This window comes from Sinocyclocheilus anshuiensis, unplaced genomic scaffold (assembly GCF_001515605.1).
Source record: "Sinocyclocheilus anshuiensis isolate Anshui unplaced genomic scaffold, SAMN03320099.WGS_v1.1 scaffold306, whole genome shotgun sequence".
NCBI lineage: Eukaryota > Metazoa > Chordata > Actinopteri > Cypriniformes > Cyprinidae > Sinocyclocheilus > Sinocyclocheilus anshuiensis.
Genome location: NW_015544175.1, coordinates 2,199,676 through 2,216,205, shown reverse-complemented (window position 1 = coordinate 2,216,205; position 16,530 = coordinate 2,199,676). Strand labels below are relative to the sequence as shown.

The following is a 16,530-nucleotide window of genomic DNA, read 5'->3' as shown; positions in this document are numbered from 1 at the left end:
AATATATATATATATATATATATATATATATACACACACACACACACATACAGTATATATATATATACATAACATTATATATACATAAAATATAATGCATTAAAGGTTAGAATTATTCACTAATTACAAGTGGTCAATTGCAATTTATTATTTATTTATTTACTTTATATTTAATCTAACTATAATATATAGTTATATTTATATATAATGTAACTATATTAAACTTGCATTTTTTTTTTTATTGAAATACAATATTCTTGAATAAGACAAATATAAACATGTACTGTATATTTATATACACACACATACATACATACATGTATACTTCTATAAAAAACTATTTCTATAAAAAGACAATATAAAGTAAATGTAATATATAAAAAAAACAAAATAATTGCTAATTAAAAGTGATTAATTGCAAGTAATCTTACATTTTATTGAATTTATGTTACATTATACATTATTTAATTGAATTTACATTAATATTATTATATTAATATCACATGAATGTACTCACCCCGGCCAATTCACAGCTTTGCCATCTTCTGAATGACCTTTGCCCTTTCTGAGCTGCTCCTCCAGTGATGTCACACGGGATACGAGCTCCTGCAGCTCTCGGTCTTGCTTGGGCTGGCGGGGGAGAGACCCGAAGCCGTCAGACGACTGCCAGCCCTCGTCCTCCTCAGCTGTACTCTGTGCCTCAGAGTTATCCAAGCCCCAGTTGACCTTACGAGGAGTGCTGACTGGAGTGTGATCACGTGTTTGGGCCTGCAAGCTATGGATCAGAGCCTGAGATTGGGAGAGCTGACCACGCAGGTCCTCTACCAGCTGCTGCAGGTACGTCACATCATGTTTAGTCTTCCCAGAGTTCAGTGAGCTGGGACCACCCCACCACTGAGAGCCCCCATCACGATAAGAGAGAGATGTGCACAGCTCCAGATCATCAAACTCTGCAGCAGAGAAAGACACACATTTGTTATTTACAAGAAGTTGTGATGTTTTGATACAGTGTTTAAAAAGTAAAATTAGGCACTACAATTTTAAGACATAACGCCCCCTAGTGGTAACTCCAAATGAGAATACCTGGGCTGCTGGTGTCTTCTCTCTCTGCCTCATTCTCACTGCGGCCACATGTCTCATAGCCCAGATCCTGGATGTCCACCTGGACCTGCTTATTGTCCTGCTGTACTGAAGTTTCCGCTACACGAAAAACCAGACAGATAGGTGTTTTAGGAACTGAAACTTTTCATATAATGCTTTTTATTTATGTTTGTGAGTCAGTGTTAATAACCGTTTTTTTTAAACTCACAGTTTAATAATTTTTTAGTCTATTGACAAAATGTACTTAAAATTATTATAGTAAATTTATGTGACGAGAGGGGCGGGGCCGAGAGCCATGGGAACGGAGCGAGGTCGGTGGAGTACATGCTAATGCGCGACACCTGCGCCACTCACTGGATTTTATTTTGTGTTTTGTGTGCGGCAGTCGTCCGCGAGCGGCTGCCGCTTTACTTTAATTTTGTGTTTGTTTATTTTATTAAAGTCTTTAAATGTTAAAAAAAAAAGAAATAAATAAATAAAATCCAGGCCTGGTCCTCTCTCGTCCAACACTGTCGTCACTCCTCCTTTTATCATTCCGGAGCTCCTCCGTGGGACTCGAGACCGGAGAGTGGCGCAGGTGTCGTGCACTAGCATGTACTCCACCGGCCTCGCTCCGTTCCCACGGCTCTCGGCCCCACCCCTCTCGTCACAATTTAATTATAGTATTTATCTATTTACAGTTTTTATAGTAAACAATTATAGTATACAGTAGTATAGTATTAATTAAATCATAGTATTATAGTAGTAAATATAATATTTCAATATATAGTATTTTGTCTGATTTATTCATTTTAGTTAATTTTACTCAAGCATTTTAATTGGCATCTAATTATATCTACAAAAATAACATTTCAGTTATCAAGTTATCAACAATTCAGTTATCATGTATTCAGATATTCTATATAGTTACATCGTGTACTAAGACCGACGGAAAATGAAAAGTTGCTTAATTATAGTATTTATCTATTTACAGTTTTTATAGTAAACAATTATAGTATACAGTAGTATAGTATTAATTAAATCATAGTATTATAGTAGTAAATATAATATTTCAATATATAGTATTTTGTCTGATTTATTCATTTTAGTTAATTTTACTCAAGCATTTTAATTGGCATCTAATTATATCTACAAAAATAACATTTCAGTTATCAAGTTATCAACAATTCAGTTATCATGTATTCAGATATTCTATATAGTTACATCGTGTACTAAGACCGACGGAAAATGAAAAGTTGCGATTTTCTAGGCCGATATGGCTAGGAACTATACTCTCATTCCGGTGTAATAATCAATTGCACTGATATTACACAGCGCCTGAAAATAGTCCCAGCTAGGAAACTTCCAATAAGCCTATTTTCAGGCACTGTGTAATATCATTGCACCTGCTGCACCCATGGTACGGCAGCAAAGTTCCTTGATTATTACGCCGAAATGAGAGTTTAGTTCCTAGCCATATCGGCCTAGAAAATCGCAGCTTTTCATTTTCCGTCTGTCTTAGTACACGATGTAACTACAGAAGAGTCAAGTTTTAAATAGGAAAAATATCGAAACTCTTTGGTAATTTTTGAGCGAGATGCTAACGGTCTAATCAGATTCAATGATCTATGCTAAGCTAAGCTAAAAGTGCTACCGCCAGACCTGGAGATCGGCTGAATGGATTCGAAAACGATAAAACTCAACTGTTTAACTCTAGGGGAGTTGGAAAATGAGCCTATTTTCAAAAATAGTGGAGTGTTCCTTTAAGTAACTTTTGCATTTGTGGGATTATGAGCATTATTTGTTAACAAAGATTTCTGTCAGCAGTTTCACTGATGAGACTGTGTGATTACTCACTGAGCAGCTCTCTGTAGTCTTTAAGTTGTTCGGCTTGAGCTTGAACTGTGGCCTCTGACACCATGAGTCTCTCCTGAAGCTCCCTGCTCTCCTGCTGGACCTGCTCAAGGTTAGATTTCAGTCGCACCGTCTGGTCACACACTGGCTCCCTTTCATTGGGCTGAAATACAAACATGTATGAAAGTTTGCAGTAAAAACCCATGGACGCTATTAACCTTCAGGTGTAAAGCAAACTCACCTCTACACCAACTGCATCCACCAGCTGTCCATCTGATGTGCTCTTCTGTCCATCATTCTGAGGCTTTCTTCCTGTCACCATAATCTTGAGCTCTTCATTTTCAGAGCATATAGTAAAGAAAGCTTTCCTGTTTTAGGAGTACCGGACACACACAAAATAGAATTTGACACATTTTAACATTTATTATTTGTAAAATAGCCTTTTGTAAGTTTGTTGTACAGATAGCTGTACCTCATTTGAGAGAGAGAGGAGAAGCCAGCCTTTTCCAACTGGGACTTGAGCTCCATCAGTTCTCTCTCTACTGCCCTCCTCTGCTCCACCAGTAGCTTGACCTCCGCCAGTCCCGGACCTTCAGCTACTGCATCCTGGCAGCCCTTAAGACCTCTATGCTGATCACAGCTCTATGAAAGGAAAATAAATTGAATGTTTTTAAAAAACAAAAACTAATAAAAATGACAAAAGCACATAATAAAATGACTAAACAATACAATTTTTAAAACAAAAATAAAGACAAAAAACAGCGCAAAATTAAACTAAAATAAAAAAGAAAACTGAAAATATAAAAATAAATGCTAATTCAAAATAATAATAAAAACTCTTTATTTTTCTTATTTATTTTTAATAATTTATTTGTATTGAATTTTTATTTTATTTTCTTATTTGCATGTTATTTTTATGTTTTTGTTATCTAATTTTTATATTCTTAAAAAAGTCTCACTTTTTAGCATAAAGCACTTTAAATTACCATTGTGTATAAAATGTGCTATGTAAATAAACTTGATTTGCCAATACTGTATTGTATAGTATAAGTGAGCATGGTTGTAGAATTGAATTTTTTTTGTATGCTGCAAGATACAAACGGCTAGTATAGTATTGTATGGTATAGTATAGTATAGTAGTTAGCTAGGATTTAAATCTTTGAAGCTCAATATAAATGCAAAATATTTCTGATGTGCTGTATTTATATTATACCTTCCGACATAAACCTACGTACAGTATATAAAATATATTCATGACTATGACCAAAATACATGCAGTACTATTATGCTTTCAGCATGTTGTCATACCTGTACACTGACCAAAGACTGAGCCGTCAGTTTGGAGCGCTCCTCGTCTTCGGCACTGTCTGCAAACTCACTATTGCAGTCTTCATCATCCTCCTCTCCATCATCTGATGTAAAACCTAGAGGAAAAAGTGCTGCATTGTTAGTACAGAAATACACCCAAATGCATTCACACACTCACAAAGACATGTGCACTGATTGCTTGTGTCACTATGGAGACTAGTGAACATAATACTCTAATGAGGCTCATTTTACTGACAGTGGGCTTCTCTGAATAACCTTTCATCTGCAGCATATTCACAAACTATTCTACTATAAAACCAAGCTAATCCAGGACCATATTGACTCTCAATGACAAAACGGATTCTTCAGGCCAGTATACACACAAAAAACAAGCAGAAAGACAGGAAGAGCAAGAGCAAATAGATAAAAATACTAATTTCCTGAGTGGCAGCACTGCCCAGTTCTGGATTCATTCCACTACTGTACAAGTTAATATGATTTATACAAGTTAACAGAATATTCAAAAAGTTTTTTTTTGATTGCTAAATTGTACATTCAGTGGTATATTTTCTGGGGGTCGTCTAACTTTAAAACAGGATTAAAAAATAAAGGGTAACACTTTACGATAAGGTTCATTAGTTAACATTAGTTAAGTACTTTAGATAACATGAACTAAGAATGAACAATACTTCTACAGCATTTATTAGTTAATGTTAATTTCAACATTTACTAATGCATTAAAATCAGAAGTTGTGCTTGTTAACATTAGTTAATGCACTGTGAATTAACATGAACTAACAATGAACGACTGTATTATTATTAACTAACATTAACAAAGATTAATAAATACTGTAATAAATGTATTGTTCATTGTTTGTTCATGTTAGTTAGTACATTAACTAATGGAATGTTATTGTAAAGTGTTACTAAATAAAGTGTAAATAAAAAGTTTTAATATATATATATATATATATATATATATAACATATCTGCAGTGATACTGGATTTTGGAAAGAGGTTTAGCCAACAAGATTCCACTATTAATGAATATTAAAATATAAGTTTTATAAAGGGAACGCTGCTAACACACTATCAATTTACGAACTAATGCTTATTGTGCATTGCATTTATTTACTAATGAACAGATTAATGTGAGAATTTCATGACAGAGATTTGATATAAATCAGCTACTGGCTTCTGTTAAGATTTCAGAACCTTTGGTGAATGACATTATTATTCTGGATTGTGTGTCACAGGACAATACTGAGCAATGAGCTCCATTGTGTATGTTGTATAGTATCCAAAACTGCATCTCTAGGACTTTTATCAAATATTTTAGCTTCATATACTGTATGGATCATATATAAACACAAATATTAAGAAAATGTGTTTGGTTAGGTTTACTGTGCAGCATTTAAACATGGGCACTGATTGTGCTTGTGACTTTGGGAAATGGGAAAGAATGGAAAGAGAAGAGAAAGATTTAGAAGAGAAAAGATCAGCCCAAAGGCCCACTATGTCCCAGTATAAATAAACACGTTTTCACCATATCGCCCCAGTGGTCTTTTTTCTTTTGATTGAGTGTATTTCATCAAATAATTTACCGAGAGTCAAAATGATCATGGTACATACAAAAAAAAAAAAGCACAACACATATATTATTTAAATGTCCATAAAGGCATTAGTTAGGCAGTAACGTGATGTATTCAGCTCAATACCAAGTGCAAACAATCTGTATATGACATGCTACAAACATCAGTTGTTATTATGCAGAGACACACTTCTGTTATCATATATTTAACTATATATATATGCTCTACACCTATTGAATAAATCATTATTCTAAAACAACAAAGCAGCACTTAAATACAATGAAACTGTCATTTTGTACTAGTCTTTCCAGAGTGCATTTTTTTACAGGTTTCTACAGTGACAGTGAAATAACATAAGACCCACTTTTTGTAGCCCTCAAATTTATATATTAACGTTTTTTTTTTTGCTTTAAATTAATAAATTACAGTTAAGCATGTGGAATATTAGAAAAAAAAAATCAAAATGAGCTCAAATACAAATGATTGCACTATTAAAAACAAAATAAAACATTCAAAAACTTCATGCACACAGGTAAGATTAAATACAAGTAAGCATTATGTTGTTAGAATCCATTACAATAGTATCTACAAGATTCTAGTGGCTTCAAATAACTAAAATTGCACAATTCAGTCTTTAGTTTTCCTAATTCAGACACTGGTTAATCTCAGAACATGCTTATCTAGCAATTATAATCGTGATGCAATGCACAAAGCATCATTTGTCCTCTGCAGCCAGGAGGCCACATTACAGACCAAACTGCAGCCCGTCCCCACCTCCAAAATCAGCATGAGATTTAGCCGCATGTCCTGTTTCCATGGACACCAGTGGATCCAAAAAAGCAATAGCCTGCTTAAAAAATAATAAGCATACAATATATGTATAAACAGTTGAAACTGTACAGTACCAAACAAGTCATGTAGTTTAATGCTCATTCAGTTTATTTCATTTAAGCTCAGCCTTTTTTGTTGATATGCTTACCTTGTGATTAATGCAGGTAGCGTCCTGATGCTCCACCTTCTCTCTCAGCATCTGTAGCTCTTGGGTCAGTTGCTCTACTAGTGGTAAATCTGACGGATCCACCAACTGCATCTGCAAGTCCTGAATAAATCAACTCGATAAACACCCACACCTACAAAACCCTAAAATTCTAAACTTAAAGGCTAAACACAAACCTTGATGATTTCCTCTTTGATGCTCACAGTCCTGCTCAAAGCCTCTATATCTGAGGCCTGGGTCTTGAGTTGGTCTTGGAGGGACGCCAGGGTGACATGCAGGGCAGTAAGCTGGTTCTGGGCCTCTCTTTCTCTGCGGAGAGTCAGTCGGAGCTCATCCTGAAGAGTTTGTGTGTCTGCTTCAGTCGACTGTGGGTTAGCCGACCCAAGTTGTCTACGTAGCTCCTGCAATCGAGCGGTCTGTTCAGCCATCACCTGACCCACACGCCCTGCAGAATCCTGGGAGATTGAGTGTGATGTTAAAAAGTGATTTAAAGCTCAGGAGGTACATTAGATTGTGTTACGATGTCTGTCAGTGGTAGAGTGTTACCCTGATGTACTGCTCTCTTGCATTGATGGTGTTGAGCAGGTCTTGGACTTGTGAGTGATGCTCTTGAGTCTGTCTGCTGCGGTCCGACAGCAGCTCCTGGAACAAATGTTCCTTGAGCTGAAGCCGAGACTTCAGCTCCTCAGCCACCTCATTGGACCCGACTGACACTTCACTGAGAAGAACCGCAGTCATCTCCTGCAGAGATGCATGTTGGAAAGAATGAAGCTAAAGCATTTAAAAGAACACACGTGCATTATATCTGAAGTGTGCATTCACCTCCACCTCTTTGGTGCGTGTGTGCAGTGATGTCTGCAGCTGACTGATTAAAGTGTCCCTTTCTCTCAGGCTGCGCATGTGTGACTCTTCTTTCTCACGCGGAACGCTCTGAGCATTGTGCCAGGCCTCACAAACTTGCTCCAGCGCTAAACCTTTACCACGAAGCAGCAACTCCAGACTCTGTACAGATTAGAACATGAAAATAAGTTATGAACAGTTCGTAATGCTGATATTCACAATTTGAGCAGCATGCAGGTGTGACATGAACACCGTGATTGTTTCCTCATTGTTGGACAGCACACATCGAAGTTTCTCCAGGTCTCTCTCTTTCTCTCTCAGCAGCAGTTGCAGTTTACGCACCTCGTCTTCCTTCTGTTCCATGCACGTGAACTTATCATCTATCGCTCTCTGAGACAGGCAAGGCAAAGTTTATTGATTCATACACAATAGTAATTCTAAGAAAATAAAGACATACAATACTTGATCTATAAATATTGATCTATTAAGATAAATATTGAATATTGATCTATTAAGCACTTCTGCATACTGCATGTTTTGTAAATTAGTTTGTGTATGTGTGTTTATGTACCTCCAGTGCTCGATCTCTTTCCTGAATGCGTTGTTTTAGCTTGTGGATGAGGTTGTCTCTACTCCCAGCAGGCTCTTTCTGACTATCCACCGGCTCACTGTAGTCCTGATCAAACAGAGTATATAGCATCAGAGATTAACATCTTTAATGAAAGTTTATCAGTACAAGGACTTGATTATTATCAAAATGTTCTTTGCATGTCTTACTTCTATCAGACGTTCTTTGTGCTCTAGTGAGGTCTTCAGTTCTCGAATGGTCCTCTTTCTTTCCTCAGCCTCTTTCTCCCTCTGCTTCCATTCGTCTCTCCATTTCTCCTCCATTTGTTGTACCTCAAAGCGAGCTTTCTCTAGAGCAGCCTGTAGATCCTGGTTGTGCCTTTCTGCCTCCTGGTGGTGTTGCAGGGCTCTCTGCAGGTCAGCCTGGAGGCGCTGGTATGCACGAGCCAGGTCTTCTTCTCGCCTCTGGCCCTGCTGCTGTGCACTTTGAAGGCCCTGCAGCTCCAGCTGGGCTGAGAACAGAGAGCCCTGGAGGTCCAACAGATCAGCCTGGAGACGACTCGGAGGCACTCTAGACACCTGTGCCAACAAGCAGTCAAGCCAGTGGGAGAAAGAAGCAGATATCCAAGTCATTCTCTAGTGGCTGTAATAAAAAACTTAACAGAACTGATTCAAATGGATTTGAGAGTAAACAGGAGTGTGATCTTTCAATTTTACTGAAGGAGGATTCCAACCTGCTGCTGCTGAAGCTGGTAATGATTGTTCTGTTGCTTCAGAGAGTGCAGAAGTTCCTTCTGCTCTTCAATGAGCTGGTGGAGATCAGTAATCTAGCATGAAAATACATTGTTTTCATTAACATAGTTTGAATCTCAGCTTCAAAAAATAAGATATGTATCAATGAAGTATTGCAAGTAGATTTAATCACACACTAATCAAATGATTTATCATAGGGCATTTGAGATGTTTATGTAGAAATAAAAGCAAAAGCATTTATGTTATGTAAAAATGTTGTCTTTTTTTGGATAACGTCTTCAGCTTTTTAATTGTTAGTTTTATCAAAAAGTTGTCACCTAACACTACATTTACCTTATTCAACATCCATAGCTAGAAAAGTGAACTTCAGAGATTAGCATATCACTAAAATGCTACATGTATAATTAAATGTCAACTATATTATAAATGCATTCTATTTTTACTTTTTATTATTATTTACTTTTTTCTTTTTTCCTTTTACCTGTTACTAATGTTTAATTATTATTATTTATGTTTAATTATAGTTATTATTATTATTTGTTAATTATTATTTAATGTATGTTCAAAAACTTCACAATTTAAACTCCTTTGCAATGTTTGGAGCAGAAACATAAGAATTCTTACTTCACCGCATTAATACTCAAAATGTGTTTCTGGGTCAAAGTGACTCAACAAGATTACATATTAATGCGCCAAGTTCATAGAACTGATTTTTGATTGCAGAATTATCAATTTATGTGGCTATATGACTTCAAACCTAACTTTTCCCATACTTTAACTAACAGTCCAAATGCCAAACAGTGTGTTTCAAGCATGTGAGGAAAGCCTGATATTCCAGTCACCACTTTGAACTTTCGGGGCAGACATACCTCACAGTCTTTAGTGTTGAGTGAGTCACTCAAGGTCTGTATTGTTCTCTCCTGACCACATGCTGCTTCTCTGAGAGAGCGTAGTTCACTTTCCATGTCCCCAAGCCTCTGTTGTAACTTCTATTCACACACACAAACAAAAGACCTCAGCACAATAATGATTTAATGATTCTCATTCCTGATGAGACACAACAACACCATAGCAACAACAGTACACCGTAATAACTTGACAGTCAAATGATAAATAACTGTTGCTTGATGAAACATCACATTTGATGTCAATACCTTATTACTGCCCTCGCTTTCTCGGATCTTGGTCTGGAGAGACTGGACCTGTTGTTGGGCCTTCTGCAGCTCGCTCACACACTGACCCGCTGTGTTCTCGTATTCCGCCAGCTGACACTGCTGCTCCTCAATCAACCTCTGAAACAGACAGTTCATAGAAACAAATATTTAAAACTCTAAGATTACAGTTACTTGTTTCAGAGAGAGAGAGAAATTTATTAACATTTGATTTGACTTGAAATTAAAGTAGTCTTTTCTGCTGATGCAAGCAAGATCAGCTGGCCTGACAAAAATAACATTAATCAATCCAATCCAACTTTTATAATTTCCTACTCAATATTCAGATTATAGAAATTAAATGTATTGCAAATGCTGTTTCATGTTTTGAGAGTCAATACTTTTAAGTTATTATAAGTTATATATAAGTTGATTACTGAAAAAATTAATGCGAGTGAGAGGACACATGCAGTGCTGAATAAACAGTTATGACCATAGCCTGCCTCTACAACTTCCTCAGGAAGTCCTATTTTTCCATGGCGGCATGCCATTCACTTCCTTGTTTTTCATTTTCACTTAACATCATTTCTGTCTCTATTTACTGACATAAGGTCTTATAATGATAGATATAAAATGAGTCTCTATAATAAACAGAGACTATACTGTGCACAAAAATATATTTTTTCTAGCACAATAGAAGTAGTGCAATTAATTAAAGGATAATGTTTCTAAACCCTGTCTACGGTAACAAAGTGATTACAAGTGGCTTTGCATAGTACAATACTGCTTACTGTGAACACTAAATATCAGATTACACATACTGACTGTTGCTTTATCTGTCATTACATGGACACAATCGGGGTTTACCTATTAATGGATTAAATTAAAAACATTGTATTGCCAAAATGATCATATATCATACTGTTGTTAGCATATCGCTCAACACTATTGTGGAAACAGTGATTTCCCCCCCCCAGAATTCTTTGACAAATAGAAAGTTCAAAAGAACAGCATTTATTTGAAACTGAAATTATTTGTAACATTTTAAATGTTTTACTATAATTATTATTATTTTGTTTTTTAAGATTTATTTTTGGCATTTTTATAGGACAGTATAGTAGTGACAGGCAGTGAAGTAGGAGAGGGGGGGGGGGGAGAGATCGGGACTCGAACTCGGAATGCCTGGAGCACAACAGCACTATATGTCGGTGCACTGCCCACTAGGCTATTGGCGCCAACTTACTATCATTTTTAATAAACTAAATGTAAATATAGAGCCAATATGTATTCATTAGAGGAGTGAGAATACAATGATCCCTTTAGAATTAGCCTGTGGCAGGAAGCACTGTTGCTCTCAACAACAGTTGCTAAGAAGATGATGGGTAACCTAGTAATAAAAAACAATCAGAGAGCCGGAGAGCTCTGGGAGGAAAAAAGGCCTGAGGGAGTTCTTCATCTACTCATCTAGTTTATGCCCTATAAATTCATCTTCCCTGTTTCTTAATATACTTTGTACAAACAGAAGATGCTTTTCAAACAACCCTAATTTATTCCTCCTTTTCTTCATTCTGATGATTTTCTGAGATTCCTTAGGTCTTCCTGTTTACCTTCTGAAGGCCCAATGGCTTGCACTGCACATAATCATCCAACCACAACTCTTCCATTTCTGCCAACTCAAGCTGAAGCTCCTGCTGGATGCTGGAAGGAGCATCTGGAAGATGAGGAGAAATGGGACACTCTATCCCAATGGAAGACACCTGTAGCAGAGGGTAAGAACTCTCCATGGGTGTAGTGATAGGTTTGAGGAGCACAGGAATTCGACTACCTCTGTGACTCTGAAGAGGGTGATATTCAAAGCTTTTAAGCAAGCTGAGGGCCATATCAATTCCACACACAGAACTAGGCATCTTGATGGCAGATCGTTCCTCTTCAGACTCTCCCTGCACGGTGTTAGGATGGACTTTAGGATTAGACTCTTGGGTGACATCTACAGCAGTGTCCAAAGACTCCACAGAGGAGGCAGGACTCACACAGACAGGCTCTGGATCACTGGGCTGGCGAGATTGATTGCTCTCTTCAGGTTCCGTTTCTGGTGGAGGAACGGATGAGATGGTTTCTTCAGCGCTGTCCTGAACACTACCGGAGTAACGTGTGGAGGGCCCGCAGGAAGTGCTCCGACCCACTTTCCTAGGAACCTTGCAGACAGCCTCGTAATCTGAATCTGCCACTCGCAGTGCAGCGCACCCTTTGCACTTCCTGGGACGGGGACCTAAAGTGGCGTCTGCTGCCGCATGGCACTGATGAACAAGGCATTGGTGGTCTTGAACCTGCTCCTGAGTGTCATGCTCAGCCCAGGACTCATAAACAGAGTATGCCAGATCTTCCTGCAATAGAGCGTTGTATTCAGCTTCAGCCAACCTGGAGAAGTCAACTACAGAAGAGTCCGCAGCACCGCTATCCACTCCAAAATCATCTGCATTGTTTTTGCGGTACAGTCCACCAATGCACTGCCTGAGCCTGTCTTTCTCCAACAAGAGCTTCTGCATCCGTTCAACGGACAATGCCTCCACCCTGGCGATCACAGTGTCGAAGCGGTACATTCGGTCCAACATGAAGGCACACTTGCTGCAGGCAAACTCTCCCCTGCCGTCTCGGGTCATTTCCCTGCCCAATGCGTAGGACAGCAGCACCTGCAGACTCAGCTTGGCCGTTGGGTGGAAGATCCATCGCCGCTGGTTACCATTCAGCTCCCTTGCACAGATGCGACACACGTCCTTCATCTTTGAGTCCAACATTATAAATCTTCAATTAAATAATAATCTACAGTAGCTTGTGGCAAGAGCCAAAGTGAAAATATCATGGCATATAAAGTTCCAAATTTTCTATTCTTCTCCAGTGCCCAGCAATGGAAAATAAGATATTTAAAAAATAAGGCAAAGTATCTATATTTAAAAATATAATTAGAAATTATAACAATTTCATGTCACTTTTTGTCATAGATGAGATGACGCCTTTAATTAATTCCGGTCAATCCACTAAATCTTAAAGTTGTACTATTTTATATCCTTATTTATGCCCTTCAGATCGTTCTTTAAATATATATATCGCTGGAAATAAATTTCGGTTTTGATTTCGATGTCGAGATGCTCGTCCTCCTCAACGGAAATAAAGATGCATGGTTTGTCCTTCACTCTAGCGCTCCAGATTATGTTTCATTCGCTCTTCTGTGAAGACGCCGACATGACAGGACATCATTTATATCCCACTGCCCGACTCCGGTTTAAAAACGTGTCATTTTTAAATAACCACCATTAGCCGAAATGTAGACGGAAATAATATCATATTGTGTCCCCGAACGGTAACACTAAAGGTTGACAGTATTTCGTGTAAAATACGGATTCCGACATACAGACAGCGGAGCTGCAAACGTTGCGGCAAGGGTGAGGCGGGGAATATGGCGCGTACCATTTTATGGACAAAGAGGGGTGTCGAAAATATACGTTTCTACAATATATCTTACTTATTTAAAACGTAGTAACGGTTGCTATCTTCTTAACACACACTAATATTAAAACCACCTTATAATCTGACGTTTTATCGTCCATTGTTTGTCAGCAGTGTTTTTCTAAATTCTTCGATCACCCCTCGATGTACGCAGTGGTACCGGTCACACATAGAGAACAAGCCATGCAAACGATGGCACTACTTTACATACTTATTTCCATTTTCGACAAAGAAATGCAACTGAGAAAGTGATTTTGTTTTTCCGACGTACTGATATCTATCTATCTATCTATGCATTATGGGAAAAGGTATAGCTGTGGCTAGGAAATGTTCTGCATTTATTCCATTTTTTTAGTTTTAAAAGATGTGGTGCAGTCATTAGTTTTAACGCATCTTAAGTACTGCCCAATCTGCATCTGAGAAATACCTACAAAAAACTTCAAAAGGTTCAGAACAGAGCAGCCAGGCTAGTGCTTCATTATCCATTTCAGGCCAATGTTATTGATATGCATAGAAAATGAACATGGCTGTTAGTGAAGGATATATTACACTTACGACTCCTGGTATATTTTCATAAGGTAATCAAGTATCATACACCATGTTTTTTCTTTGAAAAGCTTGTATATGTGGGTTTTAGGCATGATTATAAAACATGGCAAGTGAGTAAGGCTCAACTCTCTTTACCATGTCCACAAACAAATTTGATGAAAGAGACTGTTTTATCATGGCTCTGTTGCTTGGAATAGGTTCCCATAAATATACGAAAGAGTAATTGCACATATGTGTTTAGAAGAAAATGTGAAGATATGCTTATATATATGTAGATGTATGCGTTTTTGTGTATAGGTATAGTTTTGTGATGTGATTAGTGTCATTTTATTTTTGTTCTTATTTTAATTATTTGTATGATTTTTGTTATTTTGTACAGTTTTGTGGATCCCAGAAAGATTAGCAACCACTTTGTGGAAGCTAATGGGGATCCAAATAAACAAGAAACAATAAACAATATCTATCTATCTATGAATGGTTGTTTCTTTATATCAGTGGTGGACGAAGTACACAAATCAAGTACTTGAGTAAAAGTACAGATCCGTATAATAAAATATTACTCCAGTAAAAGTAAAAGTACTCAGTTTTCAATTTTACTCGAGTGAAAGTACAAAAGTACTTGATTTTTTATGTACTTAAGTAAAAAGTACCGATAGATTAATGTTTATTTTGCAGTTTTATATAGGCTACTTTTATCATTTAATTTTATATTAGCATATATTTTTTTATAACACAGAAAAAGTTACATAGTGCTGCTTTAACAGCATCAGACGCGCGCGCACTCACAAGATCTCCCGGTTCTTACTTGTGAATTCAGTTCACTGGAGACTTGCACTAAACGGATCATTTGAATCAGTTTTGTCGACTTGAGAACAGCTGCAATCGGTTCATTCTAATTCGTGAATGAATCGTTTGGTGCGATTTGCGAACTGATTTAATGGGTTCATTGAAAAGAATCAGTTATTCGTTCATGAATCAGACACCGCTTCTGCGTCTCGGAGCACGTGATATATTATAAGGAGTAACGATAATTTTTATGAAATGTAGTGAAGTAAAAAGTACGATCTTATGCTTTGGAATGTAGTGAAGTAAAAGTAAAAGTTACTCAAAATAAAACTACTCCAGTAAAGTACAGATACTTGAAAAATGTACTTAAGTACAGTAACGAAGTAAAACTACTTCGTTACTGTCCACCACTGCTTTATATACATTATAATAAATGTGCAATTGTAATGGGTCCTGCTTGTAAATTTACTAAAAATGTCAATTGTTAATTTTTACAAAGATTTAAACAGTCAGATTTGCCATCAACATCCACACAGTAAAACTTGTGGATAGATGGATCAATCTCTTATCAGTTAATATTAATTATATTGATTACAGATAGAAATAACTGAGTGATGTCATGTTAATGGTGGTATTTGCACATTTTGGCAATTGTGTGGTGTCTCTATGTGGATATTCGAATGTCTCTAGAATTTAAACAACGGAGACAGAACACCATAACAGCACTAAAACACAAACCACCCTTAATCAAAAACTTATTTATCAGGCAAATGTAGCATTATCTCATTGTTTATGTCAACCAGTGATAGTGATGGCAAGGGGTTGAGAGACAGTAAAATTAATGTGAGATTTCATTGCTATTCTGTGTACAGTGTGATGTAATTGATTGTTTATTTTTAAGCCTAAACCCAAGTCAAACAAGAAAGTGAATACTACATATCCCTTTACTCCCATTTTTCAATGGCATGACAATTTTTATTTATTTATTTAATTTTTTTGCAAAGAGCAGTAGAAAGTACAATACATGAAAATATAAAAAATAGAAAGAAAGCTTGTATTAAGTGTTGGATGATGAATGACAGGTTCTTTAAAAAACAACGAACATACTATTTAATTTTTAAACTAATTGTCGGTGTGTGCTGATGTACAGTACACTCTCAGCTTGCTATGACTGTACAGTGTCGCTAGATGTCACTCTCAGCACACTGGTGATGCTTCTTCAGCTAAATTAAAGCCATTTTCCCAAAAATAGGACCATTCATTCATTAACATACTCACTCATGGTTACTATATAAATATATTATATTAAGAAAATATGCTAAACAATAATAGTAATTCTGTGTAGATTACATGCATAGTTTTTTTTTTTTTAAATTAACTTGAGAGAAAATATAAATATAACAAAAAGTCTTACTTGCATCGCCTGCTCTGTATTGCTTTTTCCATGAGCCAGTTCTTCTCTGAGGGTCTAAAAAAGAGAAAATTATGTAGCCTGCTGCTTGACAAAATAAGCCATGTCAAAGTTTAAAAATGAATATAAACCTTTGAT

At 36.8% G+C, this 16,530-nt stretch overlaps 1 pseudogene; it reads right to left on the bottom strand.

The window, feature by feature from the left end:
- LOC107696140 (myomegalin-like) overlaps positions 1-16,530 on the bottom strand; it is a 72,053-nt pseudogene that overhangs the window by 22,033 nt on the left and 33,490 nt on the right.